General features: G+C 52.3%; 27 non-coding genes across 27 annotated transcripts; 9 read left to right on the top strand and 18 right to left on the bottom strand.

Annotated features, from left to right (window-relative positions):
* Nucleotides 1–613: 613 nt before the first annotated feature.
* Nucleotides 614–685, bottom strand: TRNAE-CUC (transfer RNA glutamic acid (anticodon CUC)). Its single transcript has one exon. It is a non-coding gene; the product is annotated as a tRNA-Glu (tRNA).
* Nucleotides 686–1,303: 618 nt separating this feature from the next.
* TRNAE-UUC (transfer RNA glutamic acid (anticodon UUC)) lies at nt 1,304–1,375 on the bottom strand. The gene has a single exon. It is a non-coding gene; the product is annotated as a tRNA-Glu (tRNA).
* A 243-nt stretch (nt 1,376–1,618) lies between these two features.
* On the top strand, nt 1,619–1,701 carry TRNAL-UAA (transfer RNA leucine (anticodon UAA)). The gene has a single exon. It is a non-coding gene; the product is annotated as a tRNA-Leu (tRNA).
* Nucleotides 1,702–2,795: 1,094 nt separating this feature from the next.
* Nucleotides 2,796–2,867, bottom strand: TRNAE-CUC (transfer RNA glutamic acid (anticodon CUC)). Its single transcript has one exon. It is a non-coding gene; the product is annotated as a tRNA-Glu (tRNA).
* A 618-nt stretch (nt 2,868–3,485) lies between these two features.
* On the bottom strand, nt 3,486–3,557 carry TRNAE-UUC (transfer RNA glutamic acid (anticodon UUC)). Its single transcript has one exon. It is a non-coding gene; the product is annotated as a tRNA-Glu (tRNA).
* Nucleotides 3,558–3,800: 243 nt separating this feature from the next.
* TRNAL-UAA (transfer RNA leucine (anticodon UAA)) lies at nt 3,801–3,883 on the top strand. The gene has a single exon. It is a non-coding gene; the product is annotated as a tRNA-Leu (tRNA).
* Nucleotides 3,884–4,977: 1,094 nt separating this feature from the next.
* On the bottom strand, nt 4,978–5,049 carry TRNAE-CUC (transfer RNA glutamic acid (anticodon CUC)). The gene has a single exon. It is a non-coding gene; the product is annotated as a tRNA-Glu (tRNA).
* A 618-nt stretch (nt 5,050–5,667) lies between these two features.
* Nucleotides 5,668–5,739, bottom strand: TRNAE-UUC (transfer RNA glutamic acid (anticodon UUC)). Its single transcript has one exon. It is a non-coding gene; the product is annotated as a tRNA-Glu (tRNA).
* A 243-nt stretch (nt 5,740–5,982) lies between these two features.
* Nucleotides 5,983–6,065, top strand: TRNAL-UAA (transfer RNA leucine (anticodon UAA)). The gene has a single exon. It is a non-coding gene; the product is annotated as a tRNA-Leu (tRNA).
* Nucleotides 6,066–7,159: 1,094 nt separating this feature from the next.
* TRNAE-CUC (transfer RNA glutamic acid (anticodon CUC)) lies at nt 7,160–7,231 on the bottom strand. Its single transcript has one exon. It is a non-coding gene; the product is annotated as a tRNA-Glu (tRNA).
* Nucleotides 7,232–7,849: 618 nt separating this feature from the next.
* On the bottom strand, nt 7,850–7,921 carry TRNAE-UUC (transfer RNA glutamic acid (anticodon UUC)). Its single transcript has one exon. It is a non-coding gene; the product is annotated as a tRNA-Glu (tRNA).
* A 243-nt stretch (nt 7,922–8,164) lies between these two features.
* On the top strand, nt 8,165–8,247 carry TRNAL-UAA (transfer RNA leucine (anticodon UAA)). The gene has a single exon. It is a non-coding gene; the product is annotated as a tRNA-Leu (tRNA).
* A 1,094-nt stretch (nt 8,248–9,341) lies between these two features.
* Nucleotides 9,342–9,413, bottom strand: TRNAE-CUC (transfer RNA glutamic acid (anticodon CUC)). Its single transcript has one exon. It is a non-coding gene; the product is annotated as a tRNA-Glu (tRNA).
* A 618-nt stretch (nt 9,414–10,031) lies between these two features.
* Nucleotides 10,032–10,103, bottom strand: TRNAE-UUC (transfer RNA glutamic acid (anticodon UUC)). Its single transcript has one exon. It is a non-coding gene; the product is annotated as a tRNA-Glu (tRNA).
* Nucleotides 10,104–10,346: 243 nt separating this feature from the next.
* TRNAL-UAA (transfer RNA leucine (anticodon UAA)) lies at nt 10,347–10,429 on the top strand. The gene has a single exon. It is a non-coding gene; the product is annotated as a tRNA-Leu (tRNA).
* A 1,094-nt stretch (nt 10,430–11,523) lies between these two features.
* Nucleotides 11,524–11,595, bottom strand: TRNAE-CUC (transfer RNA glutamic acid (anticodon CUC)). Its single transcript has one exon. It is a non-coding gene; the product is annotated as a tRNA-Glu (tRNA).
* Nucleotides 11,596–12,213: 618 nt separating this feature from the next.
* Nucleotides 12,214–12,285, bottom strand: TRNAE-UUC (transfer RNA glutamic acid (anticodon UUC)). The gene has a single exon. It is a non-coding gene; the product is annotated as a tRNA-Glu (tRNA).
* A 243-nt stretch (nt 12,286–12,528) lies between these two features.
* TRNAL-UAA (transfer RNA leucine (anticodon UAA)) lies at nt 12,529–12,611 on the top strand. The gene has a single exon. It is a non-coding gene; the product is annotated as a tRNA-Leu (tRNA).
* A 1,094-nt stretch (nt 12,612–13,705) lies between these two features.
* On the bottom strand, nt 13,706–13,777 carry TRNAE-CUC (transfer RNA glutamic acid (anticodon CUC)). The gene has a single exon. It is a non-coding gene; the product is annotated as a tRNA-Glu (tRNA).
* A 618-nt stretch (nt 13,778–14,395) lies between these two features.
* TRNAE-UUC (transfer RNA glutamic acid (anticodon UUC)) lies at nt 14,396–14,467 on the bottom strand. The gene has a single exon. It is a non-coding gene; the product is annotated as a tRNA-Glu (tRNA).
* A 243-nt stretch (nt 14,468–14,710) lies between these two features.
* TRNAL-UAA (transfer RNA leucine (anticodon UAA)) lies at nt 14,711–14,793 on the top strand. The gene has a single exon. It is a non-coding gene; the product is annotated as a tRNA-Leu (tRNA).
* Nucleotides 14,794–15,887: 1,094 nt separating this feature from the next.
* Nucleotides 15,888–15,959, bottom strand: TRNAE-CUC (transfer RNA glutamic acid (anticodon CUC)). The gene has a single exon. It is a non-coding gene; the product is annotated as a tRNA-Glu (tRNA).
* A 618-nt stretch (nt 15,960–16,577) lies between these two features.
* TRNAE-UUC (transfer RNA glutamic acid (anticodon UUC)) lies at nt 16,578–16,649 on the bottom strand. Its single transcript has one exon. It is a non-coding gene; the product is annotated as a tRNA-Glu (tRNA).
* Nucleotides 16,650–16,892: 243 nt separating this feature from the next.
* TRNAL-UAA (transfer RNA leucine (anticodon UAA)) lies at nt 16,893–16,975 on the top strand. The gene has a single exon. It is a non-coding gene; the product is annotated as a tRNA-Leu (tRNA).
* Nucleotides 16,976–18,069: 1,094 nt separating this feature from the next.
* Nucleotides 18,070–18,141, bottom strand: TRNAE-CUC (transfer RNA glutamic acid (anticodon CUC)). Its single transcript has one exon. It is a non-coding gene; the product is annotated as a tRNA-Glu (tRNA).
* Nucleotides 18,142–18,759: 618 nt separating this feature from the next.
* TRNAE-UUC (transfer RNA glutamic acid (anticodon UUC)) lies at nt 18,760–18,831 on the bottom strand. Its single transcript has one exon. It is a non-coding gene; the product is annotated as a tRNA-Glu (tRNA).
* A 243-nt stretch (nt 18,832–19,074) lies between these two features.
* On the top strand, nt 19,075–19,157 carry TRNAL-UAA (transfer RNA leucine (anticodon UAA)). Its single transcript has one exon. It is a non-coding gene; the product is annotated as a tRNA-Leu (tRNA).
* Nucleotides 19,158–19,333: the final 176 nt, after the last annotated feature.

Raw genomic sequence — 19,333 nt, 5'->3', positions numbered from 1 at the left:
CCCCCACAACCTATCCTGCCCATGCCCACACCCCTGTATATGAGGGTGACCCATGTCCCTCACCCTCCATGCTCGAATGGAAGGCCTGTGTGTCCTGAGGGGAGCACCAGACAGGCATCTCTCAGGCCAGGCAGACACCTGCAGTACCTGTTAAGCTCCAAAGCCTGTACATTCCCAAGATGCAACAGGTCACTATGCAAATCAGGCAGCCCTTGCCACACCCTCCCCGCCTCTGGCCTCTGCCGCTTTCCGTACGTGCAGCTCAGCTTTTTCTTACCCAGAGGCAGACTTCCGTTTTAGCAAACAGGTGGGTTGCAGTGGGTCCAGGACGCCATTTGGAGACAAAGCCTGCGGCCCAGTCAAAGGAGGACTACCTGCCACAGGCCATGGGGTCAGAAGCCTACAAAAGGAAGCGCGCCTCGGAATACAGGATCTCACTTGCTCAAGAGCCTTGCCTCCCACCATGGGAAGCAGCTCTAAAGGAACCTTGCGAAAATCATATTTTGAGCGATACCGCGTCATGCTAGGCAAATTGTGAGTCAGAAAAGCAACTTCATTTTGAGAAGCCCTGACCTACGGGAAGGAAAAGCTTTCAAGGTCAGAAGAGGGACTTTTCCCTGACCGGGAATCGAACCCGGGCCGCGGCGGTGAGAGCGCCGAATCCTAACCACTAGACCACCAGGGAGCCCAGAGCCGTGCAGCAAAAGTTCATACACTGCTCTCCGAGTGACAAAGCTCATGGGGGCTGAAAACATATTTTATTCTACAGCAAATATGAATCGGAACTTAATCCTCATGATGCCACCAGACTGCCTGTCACTTCCAGGCACAGGCCATCCTCTCCCCCTTGCTACTGAACCGATGAATTCCTGCACAATCAGGATCCCCGGGAAAACCCAAGAGGGACACCTAGTGGCTGCTGATGGCGCACAGACAGCTGGTACACCTTCTCTCACCTATCTCGTTATTCAGCTTGCTGGAAGAATACATTGCGCTTAAGCCATTCAAGAGTGCAAAGGAGAAGAGTGCTCCAAAGTAGATGTATGCATCACAGCAGGGTTTTCCAGCAATTTACCTTTCTGTTGAGCTGGTACTGCACTTCACGCCAACATAGAGCACCTGACTGGGTGGGGGACTGCGTGCGCACAAAGGTGGCTTAGGTCAATGGGGGCAAAGCAACCTGGGGCACAGGAGAACAAGCCCCATTCCTCCGCTTTCATCTATTGGGAGGGGTGCCTTTTTAAAGACCTTCTTTTAAAAAAGATACACAGACAAATTAAGCAATCTATGCTTTAGAGGGATCTTCCCTGACCGGGAATCGAACCCGGGCCGCGGCGGTGAAAGCGCCGAATCCTAGCCACTAGACCACCAGGGAGTAGATGCTCTAGTGTGCCTGCCTTGCTCACCCCCTTATTGTGACTAAGCTAACTCCAATATAAAAATTAACGGTAAGGTCCGAGTGGGAGAAAGTTAGGTGTCACACAGTGTGTTTGTTATAAGCAATTACTTTTAACCTCCTGCAAAAGCCTTTTAACTCTGCAATCACCTCTTGCTGGACAGCTGGTGCTACAGTAGCAAGCATAAAAAGGGAGTTGAAGAAAGTAAATCCTTGGGTCTCACCAGGGTGGCCGAGTGGTTAAGGCGTTGGACTTAAGATCCAATGGACGTTTGTCCGCATGGGTTCGAGCCCCATTCCTGGTATGGGTTTTCAGCAGGTTTGTAGGAACGTGCAGATGCTTTTGAAAAGCATTTTCCTCCGCCCTCCTCGGCCTCCCACTGCCCCTCCCCAACGGTCCCCATTCAAGCCTCAGGTGTGGAGTCTGCTGCTACTCTTCTACCAGCATGGATGCTTCCCAGAGCAATGAAGTGCCATCTACACAGAGCCCCTGCCTAGAGAAATACACCTCCTATGTCTTTTTCCACTATAGGGAGCAGGAGAAACTGATTGCTTCCTGGGCAACATGGGTCTGCCACTAGAATTTGCAGATTTCTCCCCTTTTTTTGATTTACGCCTACAGGCTCTCCCTTCCCAGTGGAGCAGGATCTGCTGATGCAGGCCCGGCTGGCTCAAACGTGCAAAGGGTTCTCCACAGGCCTCTGGGAAAGAAATTGAGCAGAGTTTCCTGCCCCGCCTCCTCTCGCCTTCCGAACGGGCTTCCAAACGGGCAATGCCCTGACGGGTCCCCCACAACCTATCCTGCCCATGCCCACACCCCTGTATATGAGGGTGACCCATGTCCCTCACCCTCCATGCTCGAATGGAAGGCCTGTGTGTCCTGAGGGGAGCACCAGACAGGCATCTCTCAGGCCAGGCAGACACCTGCAGTACCTGTTAAGCTCCAAAGCCTGTACATTCCCAAGATGCAACAGGTCACTATGCAAATCAGGCAGCCCTTGCCACACCCTCCCCGCCTCTGGCCTCTGCCGCTTTCCGTACGTGCAGCTCAGCTTTTTCTTACCCAGAGGCAGACTTCCGTTTTAGCAAACAGGTGGGTTGCAGTGGGTCCAGGACGCCATTTGGAGACAAAGCCTGCGGCCCAGTCAAAGGAGGACTACCTGCCACAGGCCATGGGGTCAGAAGCCTACAAAAGGAAGCGCGCCTCGGAATACAGGATCTCACTTGCTCAAGAGCCTTGCCTCCCACCATGGGAAGCAGCTCTAAAGGAACCTTGCGAAAATCATATTTTGAGCGATACTGCGTCATGCTAGGCAAATTGTGAGTCAGAAAAGCAACTTCATTTTGAGAAGCCCTGACCTACGGGAAGGAAAAGCTTTCAAGGTCAGAAGAGGGACTTTTCCCTGACCGGGAATCGAACCCGGGCCGCGGCGGTGAGAGCGCCGAATCCTAACCACTAGACCACCAGGGAGCCCAGAGCCGTGCAGCAAAAGTTCATACACTGCTCTCCGAGTGACAAAGCTCATGGGGGCTGAAAACATATTTTATTCTACAGCAAATATGAATCGGAACTTAATCCTCATGATGCCACCAGACTGCCTGTCACTTCCAGGCACAGGCCATCCTCTCCCCCTTGCTACTGAACCGATGAATTCCTGCACAATCAGGATCCCCGGGAAAACCCAAGAGGGACACTTAGTGGCTGCTGATGGCGCACAGACAGCTGGTACACCTTCTCTCACCTATCTCGTTATTCAGCTTGCTGGAAGAATACATTGCGCTTAAGCGATTCAAGAGTGCAAAGGAGAAGAGTGCTCCAAAGTAGATGTATGCATCACAGCAGGGTTTTCCAGCAATTTACCTTTCTGTTGAGCTGGTACTGCACTTCACGCCAACATAGAGCACCTGACTGGGTGGGGGACTGCGTGCGCACAAAGGTGGCTTAGGTCAATGGGGGCAAAGCAACCTGGGGCACAGGAGAACAAGCCCCATTCCTCCGCTTTCATCTATTGGGAGGGGTGCCTTTTTAAAGACCTTCTTTTAAAAAAGATACACAGACAAATTAAGCAATCTATGCTTTAGAGGGATCTTCCCTGACCGGGAATCGAACCCGGGCCGCGGCGGTGAAAGCGCCGAATCCTAGCCACTAGACCACCAGGGAGTAGATGCTCTAGTGTGCCTGCCTTGCTCACCCCCTTATTGTGACTAAGCTAACTCCAATATAAAAATTAACGGTAAGGTCCGAGTGGGAGAAAGTTAGGTGTCACACAGTGTGTTTGTTATAAGCAATTACTTTTAACCTCCTGCAAAAGCCTTTTAACTCTGCAATCACCTCTTGCTGGACAGCTGGTGCTACAGTAGCAAGCATAAAAAGGGAGTTGAAGAAAGTAAATCCTTGGGTCTCACCAGGGTGGCCGAGTGGTTAAGGCGTTGGACTTAAGATCCAATGGACGTTTGTCCGCATGGGTTCGAGCCCCATTCCTGGTATGGGTTTTCAGCAGGTTTGTAGGAACGTGCAGATGCTTTTGAAAAGCATTTTCCTCCGCCCTCCTCGGCCTCCCACTGCCCCTCCCCAACGGTCCCCATTCAAGCCTCAGGTGTGGAGTCTGCTGCTACTCTTCTACCAGCATGGATGCTTCCCAGAGCAATGAAGTGCCATCTACACAGAGCCCCTGCCTAGAGAAATACACCTCCTATGTCTTTTTCCACTATAGGGAGCAGGAGAAACTGATTGCTTCCTGGGCAACATGGGTCTGCCACTAGAATTTGCAGATTTCTCCCCTTTTTTTGATTTACGCCTACAGGCTCTCCCTTCCCAGTGGAGCAGGATCTGCTGATGCAGGCCCGGCTGGCTCAAACGTGCAAAGGGTTCTCCACAGGCCTCTGGGAAAGAAATTGAGCAGAGTTTCCTGCCCCGCCTCCTCTCGCCTTCCGAACGGGCTTCCAAACGGGCAATGCCCTGACGGGTCCCCCACAACCTATCCTGCCCATGCCCACACCCCTGTATATGAGGGTGACCCATGTCCCTCACCCTCCATGCTCGAATGGAAGGCCTGTGTGTCCTGAGGGGAGCACCAGACAGGCATCTCTCAGGCCAGGCAGACACCTGCAGTACCTGTTAAGCTCCAAAGCCTGTACATTCCCAAGATGCAACAGGTCACTATGCAAATCAGGCAGCCCTTGCCACACCCTCCCCGCCTCTGGCCTCTGCCGCTTTCCGTACGTGCAGCTCAGCTTTTTCTTACCCAGAGGCAGACTTCCGTTTTAGCAAACAGGTGGGTTGCAGTGGGTCCAGGACGCCATTTGGAGACAAAGCCTGCGGCCCAGTCAAAGGAGGACTACCTGCCACAGGCCATGGGGTCAGAAGCCTACAAAAGGAAGCGCGCCTCGGAATACAGGATCTCACTTGCTCAAGAGCCTTGCCTCCCACCATGGGAAGCAGCTCTAAAGGAACCTTGCGAAAATCATATTTTGAGCGATACTGCGTCATGCTAGGCAAATTGTGAGTCAGAAAAGCAACTTCATTTTGAGAAGCCCTGACCTACGGGAAGGAAAAGCTTTCAAGGTCAGAAGAGGGACTTTTCCCTGACCGGGAATCGAACCCGGGCCGCGGCGGTGAGAGCGCCGAATCCTAACCACTAGACCACCAGGGAGCCCAGAGCCGTGCAGCAAAAGTTCATACACTGCTCTCCGAGTGACAAAGCTCATGGGGGCTGAAAACATATTTTATTCTACAGCAAATATGAATCGGAACTTAATCCTCATGATGCCACCAGACTGCCTGTCACTTCCAGGCACAGGCCATCCTCTCCCCCTTGCTACTGAACCGATGAATTCCTGCACAATCAGGATCCCCGGGAAAACCCAAGAGGGACACCTAGTGGCTGCTGATGGCGCACAGACAGCTGGTACACCTTCTCTCACCTATCTCGTTATTCAGCTTGCTGGAAGAATACATTGCGCTTAAGCCATTCAAGAGTGCAAAGGAGAAGAGTGCTCCAAAGTAGATGTATGCATCACAGCAGGGTTTTCCAGCAATTTACCTTTCTGTTGAGCTGGTACTGCACTTCACGCCAACATAGAGCACCTGACTGGGTGGGGGACTGCGTGCGCACAAAGGTGGCTTAGGTCAATGGGGGCAAAGCAACCTGGGGCACAGGAGAACAAGCCCCATTCCTCCGCTTTCATCTATTGGGAGGGGTGCCTTTTTAAAGACCTTCTTTTAAAAAAGATACACAGACAAATTAAGCAATCTATGCTTTAGAGGGATCTTCCCTGACCGGGAATCGAACCCGGGCCGCGGCGGTGAAAGCGCCGAATCCTAGCCACTAGACCACCAGGGAGTAGATGCTCTAGTGTGCCTGCCTTGCTCACCCCCTTATTGTGACTAAGCTAACTCCAATATACAAATTAACGGTAAGGTCCGAGTGGGAGAAAGTTAGGTGTCACACAGTGTGTTTGTTATAAGCAATTACTTTTAACCTCCTGCAAAAGCCTTTTAACTCTGCAATCACCTCTTGCTGGACAGCTGGTGCTACAGTAGCAAGCATAAAAAGGGAGTTGAAGAAAGTAAATCCTTGGGTCTCACCAGGGTGGCCGAGTGGTTAAGGCGTTGGACTTAAGATCCAATGGACGTTTGTCCGCATGGGTTCGAGCCCCATTCCTGGTATGGGTTTTCAGCAGGTTTGTAGGAACGTGCAGATGCTTTTGAAAAGCATTTTCCTCCGCCCTCCTCGGCCTCCCACTGCCCCTCCCCAACGGTCCCCATTCAAGCCTCAGGTGTGGAGTCTGCTGCTACTCTTCTACCAGCATGGATGCTTCCCAGAGCAATGAAGTGCCATCTACACAGAGCCCCTGCCTAGAGAAATACACCTCCTATGTCTTTTTCCACTATAGGGAGCAGGAGAAACTGATTGCTTCCTGGGCAACATGGGTCTGCCACTAGAATTTGCAGATTTCTCCCCTTTTTTTGATTTACGCCTACAGGCTCTCCCTTCCCAGTGGAGCAGGATCTGCTGATGCAGGCCCGGCTGGCTCAAACGTGCAAAGGGTTCTCCACAGGCCTCTGGGAAAGAAATTGAGCAGAGTTTCCTGCCCCGCCTCCTCTCGCCTTCCGAACGGGCTTCCAAACGGGCAATGCCCTGACGGGTCCCCCACAACCTATCCTGCCCATGCCCACACCCCTGTATATGAGGGTGACCCATGTCCCTCACCCTCCATGCTCGAATGGAAGGCCTGTGTGTCCTGAGGGGAGCACCAGACAGGCATCTCTCAGGCCAGGCAGACACCTGCAGTACCTGTTAAGCTCCAAAGCCTGTACATTCCCAAGATGCAACAGGTCACTATGCAAATCAGGCAGCCCTTGCCACACCCTCCCCGCCTCTGGCCTCTGCCGCTTTCCGTACGTGCAGCTCAGCTTTTTCTTACCCAGAGGCAGACTTCCGTTTTAGCAAACAGGTGGGTTGCAGTGGGTCCAGGACGCCATTTGGAGACAAAGCCTGCGGCCCAGTCAAAGGAGGACTACCTGCCACAGGCCATGGGGTCAGAAGCCTACAAAAGGAAGCGCGCCTCGGAATACAGGATCTCACTTGCTCAAGAGCCTTGCCTCCCACCATGGGAAGCAGCTCTAAAGGAACCTTGCGAAAATCATATTTTGAGCGATACCGCGTCATGCTAGGCAAATTGTGAGTCAGAAAAGCAACTTCATTTTGAGAAGCCCTGACCTACGGGAAGGAAAAGCTTTCAAGGTCAGAAGAGGGACTTTTCCCTGACCGGGAATCGAACCCGGGCCGCGGCGGTGAGAGCGCCGAATCCTAACCACTAGACCACCAGGGAGCCCAGAGCCGTGCAGCAAAAGTTCATACACTGCTCTCCGAGTGACAAAGCTCATGGGGGCTGAAAACATATTTTATTCTACAGCAAATATGAATCGGAACTTAATCCTCATGATGCCACCAGACTGCCTGTCACTTCCAGGCACAGGCCATCCTCTCCCCCTTGCTACTGAACCGATGAATTCCTGCACAATCAGGATCCCCGGGAAAACCCAAGAGGGACACCTAGTGGCTGCTGATGGCGCACAGACAGCTGGTACACCTTCTCTCACCTATCTCGTTATTCAGCTTGCTGGAAGAATACATTGCGCTTAAGCCATTCAAGAGTGCAAAGGAGAAGAGTGCTCCAAAGTAGATGTATGCATCACAGCAGGGTTTTCCAGCAATTTACCTTTCTGTTGAGCTGGTACTGCACTTCACGCCAACATAGAGCACCTGACTGGGTGGGGGACTGCGTGCGCACAAAGGTGGCTTAGGTCAATGGGGGCAAAGCAACCTGGGGCACAGGAGAACAAGCCCCATTCCTCCGCTTTCATCTATTGGGAGGGGTGCCTTTTTAAAGACCTTCTTTTAAAAAAGATACACAGACAAATTAAGCAATCTATGCTTTAGAGGGATCTTCCCTGACCGGGAATCGAACCCGGGCCGCGGCGGTGAAAGCGCCGAATCCTAGCCACTAGACCACCAGGGAGTAGATGCTCTAGTGTGCCTGCCTTGCTCACCCCCTTATTGTGACTAAGCTAACTCCAATATAAAAATTAACGGTAAGGTCCGAGTGGGAGAAAGTTAGGTGTCACACAGTGTGTTTGTTATAAGCAATTACTTTTAACCTCCTGCAAAAGCCTTTTAACTCTGCAATCACCTCTTGCTGGACAGCTGGTGCTACAGTAGCAAGCATAAAAAGGGAGTTGAAGAAAGTAAATCCTTGGGTCTCACCAGGGTGGCCGAGTGGTTAAGGCGTTGGACTTAAGATCCAATGGACGTTTGTCCGCATGGGTTCGAGCCCCATTCCTGGTATGGGTTTTCAGCAGGTTTGTAGGAACGTGCAGATGCTTTTGAAAAGCATTTTCCTCCGCCCTCCTCGGCCTCCCACTGCCCCTCCCCAACGGTCCCCATTCAAGCCTCAGGTGTGGAGTCTGCTGCTACTCTTCTACCAGCATGGATGCTTCCCAGAGCAATGAAGTGCCATCTACACAGAGCCCCTGCCTAGAGAAATACACCTCCTATGTCTTTTTCCACTATAGGGAGCAGGAGAAACTGATTGCTTCCTGGGCAACATGGGTCTGCCACTAGAATTTGCAGATTTCTCCCCTTTTTTTGATTTACGCCTACAGGCTCTCCCTTCCCAGTGGAGCAGGATCTGCTGATGCAGGCCCGGCTGGCTCAAACGTGCAAAGGGTTCTCCACAGGCCTCTGGGAAAGAAATTGAGCAGAGTTTCCTGCCCCGCCTCCTCTCGCCTTCCGAACGGGCTTCCAAACGGGCAATGCCCTGACGGGTCCCCCACAACCTATCCTGCCCATGCCCACACCCCTGTATATGAGGGTGACCCATGTCCCTCACCCTCCATGCTCGAATGGAAGGCCTGTGTGTCCTGAGGGGAGCACCAGACAGGCATCTCTCAGGCCAGGCAGACACCTGCAGTACCTGTTAAGCTCCAAAGCCTGTACATTCCCAAGATGCAACAGGTCACTATGCAAATCAGGCAGCCCTTGCCACACCCTCCCCGCCTCTGGCCTCTGCCGCTTTCCGTACGTGCAGCTCAGCTTTTTCTTACCCAGAGGCAGACTTCCGTTTTAGCAAACAGGTGGGTTGCAGTGGGTCCAGGACGCCATTTGGAGACAAAGCCTGCGGCCCAGTCAAAGGAGGACTACCTGCCACAGGCCATGGGGTCAGAAGCCTACAAAAGGAAGCGCGCCTCGGAATACAGGATCTCACTTGCTCAAGAGCCTTGCCTCCCACCATGGGAAGCAGCTCTAAAGGAACCTTGCGAAAATCATATTTTGAGCGATACTGCGTCATGCTAGGCAAATTGTGAGTCAGAAAAGCAACTTCATTTTGAGAAGCCCTGACCTACGGGAAGGAAAAGCTTTCAAGGTCAGAAGAGGGACTTTTCCCTGACCGGGAATCGAACCCGGGCCGCGGCGGTGAGAGCGCCGAATCCTAACCACTAGACCACCAGGGAGCCCAGAGCCGTGCAGCAAAAGTTCATACACTGCTCTCCGAGTGACAAAGCTCATGGGGGCTGAAAACATATTTTATTCTACAGCAAATATGAATCGGAACTTAATCCTCATGATGCCACCAGACTGCCTGTCACTTCCAGGCACAGGCCATCCTCTCCCCCTTGCTACTGAACCGATGAATTCCTGCACAATCAGGATCCCCGGGAAAACCCAAGAGGGACACTTAGTGGCTGCTGATGGCGCACAGACAGCTGGTACACCTTCTCTCACCTATCTCGTTATTCAGCTTGCTGGAAGAATACATTGCGCTTAAGCGATTCAAGAGTGCAAAGGAGAAGAGTGCTCCAAAGTAGATGTATGCATCACAGCAGGGTTTTCCAGCAATTTACCTTTCTGTTGAGCTGGTACTGCACTTCACGCCAACATAGAGCACCTGACTGGGTGGGGGACTGCGTGCGCACAAAGGTGGCTTAGGTCAATGGGGGCAAAGCAACCTGGGGCACAGGAGAACAAGCCCCATTCCTCCGCTTTCATCTATTGGGAGGGGTGCCTTTTTAAAGACCTTCTTTTAAAAAAGATACACAGACAAATTAAGCAATCTATGCTTTAGAGGGATCTTCCCTGACCGGGAATCGAACCCGGGCCGCGGCGGTGAAAGCGCCGAATCCTAGCCACTAGACCACCAGGGAGTAGATGCTCTAGTGTGCCTGCCTTGCTCACCCCCTTATTGTGACTAAGCTAACTCCAATATAAAAATTAACGGTAAGGTCCGAGTGGGAGAAAGTTAGGTGTCACACAGTGTGTTTGTTATAAGCAATTACTTTTAACCTCCTGCAAAAGCCTTTTAACTCTGCAATCACCTCTTGCTGGACAGCTGGTGCTACAGTAGCAAGCATAAAAAGGGAGTTGAAGAAAGTAAATCCTTGGGTCTCACCAGGGTGGCCGAGTGGTTAAGGCGTTGGACTTAAGATCCAATGGACGTTTGTCCGCATGGGTTCGAGCCCCATTCCTGGTATGGGTTTTCAGCAGGTTTGTAGGAACGTGCAGATGCTTTTGAAAAGCATTTTCCTCCGCCCTCCTCGGCCTCCCACTGCCCCTCCCCAACGGTCCCCATTCAAGCCTCAGGTGTGGAGTCTGCTGCTACTCTTCTACCAGCATGGATGCTTCCCAGAGCAATGAAGTGCCATCTACACAGAGCCCCTGCCTAGAGAAATACACCTCCTATGTCTTTTTCCACTATAGGGAGCAGGAGAAACTGATTGCTTCCTGGGCAACATGGGTCTGCCACTAGAATTTGCAGATTTCTCCCCTTTTTTTGATTTACGCCTACAGGCTCTCCCTTCCCAGTGGAGCAGGATCTGCTGATGCAGGCCCGGCTGGCTCAAACGTGCAAAGGGTTCTCCACAGGCCTCTGGGAAAGAAATTGAGCAGAGTTTCCTGCCCCGCCTCCTCTCGCCTTCCGAACGGGCTTCCAAACGGGCAATGCCCTGACGGGTCCCCCACAACCTATCCTGCCCATGCCCACACCCCTGTATATGAGGGTGACCCATGTCCCTCACCCTCCATGCTCGAATGGAAGGCCTGTGTGTCCTGAGGGGAGCACCAGACAGGCATCTCTCAGGCCAGGCAGACACCTGCAGTACCTGTTAAGCTCCAAAGCCTGTACATTCCCAAGATGCAACAGGTCACTATGCAAATCAGGCAGCCCTTGCCACACCCTCCCCGCCTCTGGCCTCTGCCGCTTTCCGTACGTGCAGCTCAGCTTTTTCTTACCCAGAGGCAGACTTCCGTTTTAGCAAACAGGTGGGTTGCAGTGGGTCCAGGACGCCATTTGGAGACAAAGCCTGCGGCCCAGTCAAAGGAGGACTACCTGCCACAGGCCATGGGGTCAGAAGCCTACAAAAGGAAGCGCGCCTCGGAATACAGGATCTCACTTGCTCAAGAGCCTTGCCTCCCACCATGGGAAGCAGCTCTAAAGGAACCTTGCGAAAATCATATTTTGAGCGATACTGCGTCATGCTAGGCAAATTGTGAGTCAGAAAAGCAACTTCATTTTGAGAAGCCCTGACCTACGGGAAGGAAAAGCTTTCAAGGTCAGAAGAGGGACTTTTCCCTGACCGGGAATCGAACCCGGGCCGCGGCGGTGAGAGCGCCGAATCCTAACCACTAGACCACCAGGGAGCCCAGAGCCGTGCAGCAAAAGTTCATACACTGCTCTCCGAGTGACAAAGCTCATGGGGGCTGAAAACATATTTTATTCTACAGCAAATATGAATCGGAACTTAATCCTCATGATGCCACCAGACTGCCTGTCACTTCCAGGCACAGGCCATCCTCTCCCCCTTGCTACTGAACCGATGAATTCCTGCACAATCAGGATCCCCGGGAAAACCCAAGAGGGACACTTAGTGGCTGCTGATGGCGCACAGACAGCTGGTACACCTTCTCTCACCTATCTCGTTATTCAGCTTGCTGGAAGAATACATTGCGCTTAAGCGATTCAAGAGTGCAAAGGAGAAGAGTGCTCCAAAGTAGATGTATGCATCACAGCAGGGTTTTCCAGCAATTTACCTTTCTGTTGAGCTGGTACTGCACTTCACGCCAACATAGAGCACCTGACTGGGTGGGGGACTGCGTGCGCACAAAGGTGGCTTAGGTCAATGGGGGCAAAGCAACCTGGGGCACAGGAGAACAAGCCCCATTCCTCCGCTTTCATCTATTGGGAGGGGTGCCTTTTTAAAGACCTTCTTTTAAAAAAGATACACAGACAAATTAAGCAATCTATGCTTTAGAGGGATCTTCCCTGACCGGGAATCGAACCCGGGCCGCGGCGGTGAAAGCGCCGAATCCTAGCCACTAGACCACCAGGGAGTAGATGCTCTAGTGTGCCTGCCTTGCTCACCCCCTTATTGTGACTAAGCTAACTCCAATATAAAAATTAACGGTAAGGTCCGAGTGGGAGAAAGTTAGGTGTCACACAGTGTGTTTGTTATAAGCAATTACTTTTAACCTCCTGCAAAAGCCTTTTAACTCTGCAATCACCTCTTGCTGGACAGCTGGTGCTACAGTAGCAAGCATAAAAAGGGAGTTGAAGAAAGTAAATCCTTGGGTCTCACCAGGGTGGCCGAGTGGTTAAGGCGTTGGACTTAAGATCCAATGGACGTTTGTCCGCATGGGTTCGAGCCCCATTCCTGGTATGGGTTTTCAGCAGGTTTGTAGGAACGTGCAGATGCTTTTGAAAAGCATTTTCCTCCGCCCTCCTCGGCCTCCCACTGCCCCTCCCCAACGGTCCCCATTCAAGCCTCAGGTGTGGAGTCTGCTGCTACTCTTCTACCAGCATGGATGCTTCCCAGAGCAATGAAGTGCCATCTACACAGAGCCCCTGCCTAGAGAAATACACCTCCTATGTCTTTTTCCACTATAGGGAGCAGGAGAAACTGATTGCTTCCTGGGCAACATGGGTCTGCCACTAGAATTTGCAGATTTCTCCCCTTTTTTTGATTTACGCCTACAGGCTCTCCCTTCCCAGTGGAGCAGGATCTGCTGATGCAGGCCCGGCTGGCTCAAACGTGCAAAGGGTTCTCCACAGGCCTCTGGGAAAGAAATTGAGCAGAGTTTCCTGCCCCGCCTCCTCTCGCCTTCCGAACGGGCTTCCAAACGGGCAATGCCCTGACGGGTCCCCCACAACCTATCCTGCCCATGCCCACACCCCTGTATATGAGGGTGACCCATGTCCCTCACCCTCCATGCTCGAATGGAAGGCCTGTGTGTCCTGAGGGGAGCACCAGACAGGCATCTCTCAGGCCAGGCAGACACCTGCAGTACCTGTTAAGCTCCAAAGCCTGTACATTCCCAAGATGCAACAGGTCACTATGCAAATCAGGCAGCCCTTGCCACACCCTCCCCGCCTCTGGCCTCTGCCGCTTTCCGTACGTGCAGCTCAGCTTTTTCTTACCCAGAGGCAGACTTCCGTTTTAGCAAACAGGTGGGTTGCAGTGGGTCCAGGACGCCATTTGGAGACAAAGCCTGCGGCCCAGTCAAAGGAGGACTACCTGCCACAGGCCATGGGGTCAGAAGCCTACAAAAGGAAGCGCGCCTCGGAATACAGGATCTCACTTGCTCAAGAGCCTTGCCTCCCACCATGGGAAGCAGCTCTAAAGGAACCTTGCGAAAATCATATTTTGAGCGATACCGCGTCATGCTAGGCAAATTGTGAGTCAGAAAAGCAACTTCATTTTGAGAAGCCCTGACCTACGGGAAGGAAAAGCTTTCAAGGTCAGAAGAGGGACTTTTCCCTGACCGGGAATCGAACCCGGGCCGCGGCGGTGAGAGCGCCGAATCCTAACCACTAGACCACCAGGGAGCCCAGAGCCGTGCAGCAAAAGTTCATACACTGCTCTCCGAGTGACAAAGCTCATGGGGGCTGAAAACATATTTTATTCTACAGCAAATATGAATCGGAACTTAATCCTCATGATGCCACCAGACTGCCTGTCACTTCCAGGCACAGGCCATCCTCTCCCCCTTGCTACTGAACCGATGAATTCCTGCACAATCAGGATCCCCGGGAAAACCCAAGAGGGACACCTAGTGGCTGCTGATGGCGCACAGACAGCTGGTACACCTTCTCTCACCTATCTCGTTATTCAGCTTGCTGGAAGAATACATTGCGCTTAAGCCATTCAAGAGTGCAAAGGAGAAGAGTGCTCCAAAGTAGATGTATGCATCACAGCAGGGTTTTCCAGCAATTTACCTTTCTGTTGAGCTGGTACTGCACTTCACGCCAACATAGAGCACCTGACTGGGTGGGGGACTGCGTGCGCACAAAGGTGGCTTAGGTCAATGGGGGCAAAGCAACCTGGGGCACAGGAGAACAAGCCCCATTCCTCCGCTTTCATCTATTGGGAGGGGTGCCTTTTTAAAGACCTTCTTTTAAAAAAGATACACAGACAAATTAAGCAATCTATGCTTTAGAGGGATCTTCCCTGACCGGGAATCGAACCCGGGCCGCGGCGGTGAAAGCGCCGAATCCTAGCCACTAGACCACCAGGGAGTAGATGCTCTAGTGTGCCTGCCTTGCTCACCCCCTTATTGTGACTAAGCTAACTCCAATATAAAAATTAACGGTAAGGTCCGAGTGGGAGAAAGTTAGGTGTCACACAGTGTGTTTGTTATAAGCAATTACTTTTAACCTCCTGCAAAAGCCTTTTAACTCTGCAATCACCTCTTGCTGGACAGCTGGTGCTACAGTAGCAAGCATAAAAAGGGAGTTGAAGAAAGTAAATCCTTGGGTCTCACCAGGGTGGCCGAGTGGTTAAGGCGTTGGACTTAAGATCCAATGGACGTTTGTCCGCATGGGTTCGAGCCCCATTCCTGGTATGGGTTTTCAGCAGGTTTGTAGGAACGTGCAGATGCTTTTGAAAAGCATTTTCCTCCGCCCTCCTCGGCCTCCCACTGCCCCTCCCCAACGGTCCCCATTCAAGCCTCAGGTGTGGAGTCTGCTGCTACTCTTCTACCAGCATGGATGCTTCCCAGAGCAATGAAGTGCCATCTACACAGAGCCCCTGCCTAGAGAAATACACCTCCTATGTCTTTTTCCACTATAGGGAGCAGGAGAAACTGATTGCTTCCTGGGCAACATGGGTCTGCCACTAGAATTTGCAGATTTCTCCCCTTTTTTTGATTTACGCCTACAGGCTCTCCCTTCCCAGTGGAGCAGGATCTGCTGATGCAGGCCCGGCTGGCTCAAACGTGCAAAGGGTTCTCCACAGGCCTCTGGGAAAGAAATTGAGCAGAGTTTCCTGCCCCGCCTCCTCTCGCCTTCCGAACGGGCTTCCAAACGGGCAATGCCCTGACGGGTCCCCCACAACCTATCCTGCCCATGCCCACACCCCTGTATATGAGGGTGACCCATGTCCCTCACCCTCCATGCTCGAATGGAAGGCCTGTGTGTCCTGAGGGGAGCACCAGACAGGCATCTCTCAGGCCAGGCAGACACCTGCAGTACCTGTTAAGCTCCAAAGCCTGTACATTCCCAAGATGCAACAGGTCACTATGCAAATCAGGCAGCCCTTGCCACACCCTCCCCGCCTCTGGCCTCTGCCGCTTTCCGTACGTGCAGCTCAGCTTTTTCTTACCCAGAGGCAGACTTCCGTTTTAGCAAACAGGTGGGTTGCAGTGGGTCCAGGACGCCATTTGGAGACAAAGCCTGCGGCCCAGTCAAAGGAGGACTACCTGCCACAGGCCATGGGGTCAGAAGCCTACAAAAGGAAGCGCGCCTCGGAATACAGGATCTCACTTGCTCAAGAGCCTTGCCTCCCACCATGGGAAGCAGCTCTAAAGGAACCTTGCGAAAATCATATTTTGAGCGATACTGCGTCATGCTAGGCAAATTGTGAGTCAGAAAAGCAACTTCATTTTGAGAAGCCCTGACCTACGGGAAGGAAAAGCTTTCAAGGTCAGAAGAGGGACTTTTCCCTGACCGGGAATCGAACCCGGGCCGCGGCGGTGAGAGCGCCGAATCCTAACCACTAGACCACCAGGGAGCCCAGAGCCGTGCAGCAAAAGTTCATACACTGCTCTCCGAGTGACAAAGCTCATGGGGGCTGAAAACATATTTTATTCTACAGCAAATATGAATCGGAACTTAATCCTCATGATGCCACCAGACTGCCTGTCACTTCCAGGCACAGGCCATCCTCTCCCCCTTGCTACTGAACCGATGAATTCCTGCACAATCAGGATCCCCGGGAAAACCCAAGAGGGACACTTAGTGGCTGCTGATGGCGCACAGACAGCTGGTACACCTTCTCTCACCTATCTCGTTATTCAGCTTGCTGGAAGAATACATTGCGCTTAAGCGATTCAAGAGTGCAAAGGAGAAGAGTGCTCCAAAGTAGATGTATGCATCACAGCAGGGTTTTCCAGCAATTTACCTTTCTGTTGAGCTGGTACTGCACTTCACGCCAACATAGAGCACCTGACTGGGTGGGGGACTGCGTGCGCACAAAGGTGGCTTAGGTCAATGGGGGCAAAGCAACCTGGGGCACAGGAGAACAAGCCCCATTCCTCCGCTTTCATCTATTGGGAGGGGTGCCTTTTTAAAGACCTTCTTTTAAAAAAGATACACAGACAAATTAAGCAATCTATGCTTTAGAGGGATCTTCCCTGACCGGGAATCGAACCCGGGCCGCGGCGGTGAAAGCGCCGAATCCTAGCCACTAGACCACCAGGGAGTAGATGCTCTAGTGTGCCTGCCTTGCTCACCCCCTTATTGTGACTAAGCTAACTCCAATATAAAAATTAACGGTAAGGTCCGAGTGGGAGAAAGTTAGGTGTCACACAGTGTGTTTGTTATAAGCAATTACTTTTAACCTCCTGCAAAAGCCTTTTAACTCTGCAATCACCTCTTGCTGGACAGCTGGTGCTACAGTAGCAAGCATAAAAAGGGAGTTGAAGAAAGTAAATCCTTGGGTCTCACCAGGGTGGCCGAGTGGTTAAGGCGTTGGACTTAAGATCCAATGGACGTTTGTCCGCATGGGTTCGAGCCCCATTCCTGGTATGGGTTTTCAGCAGGTTTGTAGGAACGTGCAGATGCTTTTGAAAAGCATTTTCCTCCGCCCTCCTCGGCCTCCCACTGCCCCTCCCCAACGGTCCCCATTCAAGCCTCAGGTGTGGAGTCTGCTGCTACTCTTCTACCAGCATGGATGCTTCCCAGAGCAATGAAGTGCCATCTACACAGAGCCCCTGCCTAGAGAAATACACCTCCTATGTCTTTTTCCACTATAGGGAGCAGGAGAAACTGATTGCTTCCTGGGCAACATGGGTCTGCCACTAGAATTTGCAGATTTCTCCCCTTTTTTTGATTTACGCCTACAGGCTCTCCCTTCCCAGTGGAGCAGGATCTGCTGATGCAGGCCCGGCTGGCTCAAACGTGCAAAGGGTTCTCCACAGGCCTCTGGGAAAGAAATTGAGCAGAGTTTCCTGCCCCGCCTCCTCTCGCCTTCCGAACGGGCTTCCAAACGGGCAATGCCCTGACGGGTCCCCCACAACCTATCCTGCCCATGCCCACACCCCTGTATATGAGGGTGACCCATGTCCCTCACCCTCCATGCTCGAATGGAAGGCCTGTGTGTCCTGAGGGGAGCACCAGACAGGCATCTCTCAGGCCAGGCAGACACCTGCAGTACCTGTTAAGCTCCAAAGCCTGTACATTCCCAAGATGCAACAGGTCACTATGCAAATCAGGCAGCCCTTGCCACACCCTCCCCGCCTCTGGCCTCTGCCGCTTTCCGTACGTGCAGCTCAGCTTTTTCTTACCCAGAGGCAGACTTCCGTTTTAGCAAACAGGTGGGTTGCAGTGGGTCCAGGACGCCATTTGGAGACAAAGCCTGCGGCCCAGTCAAAGGAGGACTACCTGCCACAGGCCATGGGGTCAGAAGCCTACAAAAGGAAGCGCGCCTCGGAATACAGGATCTCACTTGCTCAAGAGCCTTGCCTCCCACCATGGGAAGCAGCTCTAAAGGAACCTTGCGAAAATCATATTTTGAGCGATACTGCGTCATGCTAGGCAAATTGTGAGTCAGAAAAGCAACTTCATTTTGAGAAGCCCTGACCTACGGGAAGGAAAAGCTTTCAAGGTCAGAAGAGGGACTTTTCCCTGACCGGGAATCGAACCCGGGCCGCGGCGGTGAGAGCGCCGAATCCTAACCACTAGACCACCAGGGAGCCCAGAGCCGTGCAGCAAAAGTTCATACACTGCTCTCCGAGTGACAAAGCTCATGGGGGCTGAAAACATATTTTATTCTACAGCAAATATGAATCGGAACTTAATCCTCATGATGCCACCAGACTGCCTGTCACTTCCAGGCACAGGCCATCCTCTCCCCCTTGCTACTGAACCGATGAATTCCTGCACAATCAGGATCCCCGGGAAAACCCAAGAGGGACACCTAGTGGCTGCTGATGGCGCACAGACAGCTGGTACACCTTCTCTCACCTATCTCGTTATTCAGCTTGCTGGAAGAATACATTGCGCTTAAGCCATTCAAGAGTGCAAAGGAGAAGAGTGCTCCAAAGTAGATGTATGCATCACAGCAGGGTTTTCCAGCAATTTACCTTTCTGTTGAGCTGGTACTGCACTTCACGCCAACATAGAGCACCTGACTGGGTGGGGGACTGCGTGCGCACAAAGGTGGCTTAGGTCAATGGGGGCAAAGCAACCTGGGGCACAGGAGAACAAGCCCCATTCCTCCGCTTTCATCTATTGGGAGGGGTGCCTTTTTAAAGACCTTCTTTTAAAAAAGATACACAGACAAATTAAGCAATCTATGCTTTAGAGGGATCTTCCCTGACCGGGAATCGAACCCGGGCCGCGGCGGTGAAAGCGCCGAATCCTAGCCACTAGACCACCAGGGAGTAGATGCTCTAGTGTGCCTGCCTTGCTCACCCCCTTATTGTGACTAAGCTAACTCCAATATACAAATTAACGGTAAGGTCCGAGTGGGAGAAAGTTAGGTGTCACACAGTGTGTTTGTTATAAGCAATTACTTTTAACCTCCTGCAAAAGCCTTTTAACTCTGCAATCACCTCTTGCTGGACAGCTGGTGCTACAGTAGCAAGCATAAAAAGGGAGTTGAAGAAAGTAAATCCTTGGGTCTCACCAGGGTGGCCGAGTGGTTAAGGCGTTGGACTTAAGATCCAATGGACGTTTGTCCGCATGGGTTCGAGCCCCATTCCTGGTATGGGTTTTCAGCAGGTTTGTAGGAACGTGCAGATGCTTTTGAAAAGCATTTTCCTCCGCCCTCCTCGGCCTCCCACTGCCCCTCCCCAACGGTCCCCATTCAAGCCTCAGGTGTGGAGTCTGCTGCTACTCTTCTACCAGCATGGATGCTTCCCAGAGCAATGAAGTGCCATCTAC

The sequence above is a fragment of the Lissotriton vulgaris genome, chromosome 4_1 (genome assembly GCF_964263255.1).
Source record: "Lissotriton vulgaris chromosome 4_1, aLisVul1.2, whole genome shotgun sequence".
Lineage (NCBI taxonomy): Eukaryota > Metazoa > Chordata > Amphibia > Caudata > Salamandridae > Lissotriton > Lissotriton vulgaris.
The sequence above is the reverse complement of the archived record's forward strand: the minus strand, read 5'-3'. Positions and strand labels throughout refer to the sequence as shown.